The sequence below is a fragment of the Sardina pilchardus genome, chromosome 6, assembly GCF_963854185.1.
Source record: "Sardina pilchardus chromosome 6, fSarPil1.1, whole genome shotgun sequence".
Lineage (NCBI taxonomy): Eukaryota > Metazoa > Chordata > Actinopteri > Clupeiformes > Clupeidae > Sardina > Sardina pilchardus.
In genome coordinates this window covers 32,400,491-32,403,360 of record NC_084999.1, presented here as the reverse complement: position 1 = coordinate 32,403,360, position 2,870 = coordinate 32,400,491, and the positions used below count along the sequence as shown (strand labels likewise).

The 2,870-nt window shown below is 53.0% G+C and overlaps 1 protein-coding gene across 1 annotated transcript in view; it reads left to right on the top strand.

Moving 5' to 3' along the window:
* nkd2b (NKD inhibitor of WNT signaling pathway 2b) overlaps positions 1–2,870 on the top strand; it is a 28,056-nt gene that overhangs the window by 18,611 nt on the left and 6,575 nt on the right. The gene's annotated exons all lie outside the window — the stretch shown is intronic.

Here is a 2,870-nt window from a genome sequence, read left to right as displayed (position 1 = left end):
AGGAACGCTCGCGTTAGCCTAGCCTTCCCATTGCCTTTTTTTTTTAACGTCGCCACACAGCCATTAAAAAGACACTTGTTTGGGATGTGTCCCTAATAAATGTCGTCCGCTTCTTTAAACTGGCCCCTGCATTTTAAGTCATTCTAATGAGCTCACTAATGGCCCCTTTTTTTCTCGTGGCGGAGTCGTTTAGCTCCGCGGAGCGCTCGCCTTTTAACGGCGTGTTTGGTTGCGCGCGTCGGAGCGTAATTACAGATGGTGGACCCCGGGGGGGGGGGGGGGGGGGGGGGGGGGGGTACGAGGAGAAGATGATAAAGGAGAGAGGGAAACGCATTAAACGAAGAAACGGCACAGGCACCCGGCCAGCACGCACTCAATTAAGCATATGGCACACACATTGGCGCTTAACAAGCGGGCGCAGTGGGCGATAGCGTTTTTTATGGTTGGAAGTGGCATGTGTTCCCCTCGCAGAGCCGGGGGCGCGCGGCCACACTCCAGCCGCCCGCTATCAGGACGTATCTGGAGTTGGGACGCTAGGTGGGTGGGGGTGTAGAGGAAGGGGAGGGTGGGCTTGTCTCCTTCGTCCTGTGAACCCCTCACACACACACACACACACACACACACACCATGGCTCCGTCTGCTTTGGGCTGCACACATCCTCCCTAATGGATGCTGCGCCTTGCTCAGGGGTGGCAATAATGTGTCCCAGATTCCTCTGTCTGCTGTGATTCGGATCTGCAATTGCAAACACATGTGTGAGAGTGCCGTGATGCCCGTTTGCGGCGTACTCTGACATGTTTTTCTGTACGAGGGAGCTGCACATAGTTCCCTTCTCAGTGCGTTTGTGTGATCAGAGAAGGCCTTAGCACAGACATATGAATACATCATGTCTCTCCAAGCTAGAAAGGAAAGGATGGTAAAATTCAGGAAGAGAGAGAGAGAGAAAGAGAGGAAAGAGAGAGAGAGAGAGAGAGAGAATAACACATGGAGTCTTCTCATCCCCCCTGTGCGAGCCTCCTTAAAGAGAGGCAGGCGGCGGGAAGAATGGAGTTTCCTGATTAATGGCAGCTGCTGGTCCGGGGGCCTGGGTAGAGGAGAGGTACCTCTACCTCTCCAGCTCCGCGCTGCTCCTTTCCTCTCCGCTCATGCTGTGCAGACCGGGGGTGTAAGACTCAGCCCCCTCACCCCTCCAGCCTCCCCAGACCTCCTCCCTTCTCCCGACCTTTCCTCTCCTAATCCCCCCCCCCCCCCCCCCCCCCCTCCGCTCCCCTGCGCCTCATTTCCAGGGTGTCCCAGTCGTGGGCCCTGACACGCAGCATCTCCCCCGGCAGCCTCAGAAGGTCACGGCCAGATCACAGGATTGGGTTTCCCCCTCCCGGATTCCTCTTAAGTCAAATAATGATGGAGGCTGCGGCTCGAGAAGAGCTTGGCAAGTGTGTGTGTGCGTGTGTGCGTGTGTGTGCGTGTGTGCGTGTGTGTGTGTGTGTGCGTGTGCGTATGCGTGTGTGTGTGTGTGTGTGTGTGTGTGTGTGTGTGTGTCTGTGTGTGTGTGTGTGTGTATGTGTGTCTCTGTGTGTGTGTCTGTGTGTGGTGTGTGTGTCTTCATGTGTGTTCGTGTGGGTGTGTGTGTGTGTCTGTGTGTGTGTGTGTATGTGTATGTGTGTCTCTGTGTGTGTGTCTGTGTGTGTGGTGTGTGTCTTCGTGTGTTCGTGTGTGTGTGTGTGTGTGTGTATGCGCACGTACTGTACACTAAGTCTGTCATTAGGCCGTGTGTAGGTGTGTGAGGGCGGGGACTAGAGTTCAGGTTGGAGCAGCGTAAACGCCTGCAGATGTGCCCTCATGCACACCTGGCCCCCAGGTCACCAGGAGAGGATCACTCCGGCACCTCTCACTTCCTCTCTCCTCTCTCCCCACTCTCGCCACTCTTTGTTCTCCTCCACCCCTCTGCACTGCAGGCTCTGGGGGCAGAGTGCTGCTGGTTGTGTTGTGGTTGTCTCCCAAAGACACACACACACAGGCTCTGGCAGCCTTTTGTTCCCCAGAAGATTATTTAATCTCTGCGCAGGGGAAGCAGGCCTGTCAGGTTTTTTATTTTGTTTGAGGCTCGTCTCTCTCTCTCTCTCTCTCTCTCTCTCTGTTTATCATCCGCATAGTTACAGACACGTTTGGATCTGCGTGTGGTTTTGGCATTTTTGTGGCATGGCAGTGTGAGGTGACGAGAGGCAGCAGGATCTGTTAACTGATCTCCAGGTTTGAGGGCTCGGAGCTCTCCTGCCCCCTCCTGCTCGCTTGCTTGCGTACCAGGCCTCAAACGCACAGACACACACACACACACACATGTACACACACCCACACACACACACACACACACACACACACACACAAACTCACAAACTCTCACACACATGCTCACAGCCCAGGCCTAGGCCCCTCTCTAATCACTTCCATCCTGCTCTCCAGGAATTTTCCATTTGGCAATTTAACAACAAATAAAAAAAAAGGCGTTCACACACAGAGACACACACACACACACACAATATAACATTTATTCACACTGCCACACATGTATACTGGCATAGCTTATTTCCTAAGAAATGCCCAAGACACTCTCACCGATATTCATATCCATTCCCACATTCACACACACGAACGCATTTCCCCTTCAAAGGATTTGTTCCACCCTCAAACGGTTAAATAATCAGCCAGAACATCAAGAAGACAAAGAACAGAAATTGCTAGAGAATAACATTCCCCTGTTCATGGCAGGGGCTAGCCTTACAGCCATATTCTACAGTGTTCTCTGGGAACATATCAAATGAACTGAAATAACTTCCCATTCCAACGCACCAATCAACCATTCCACCACCGCA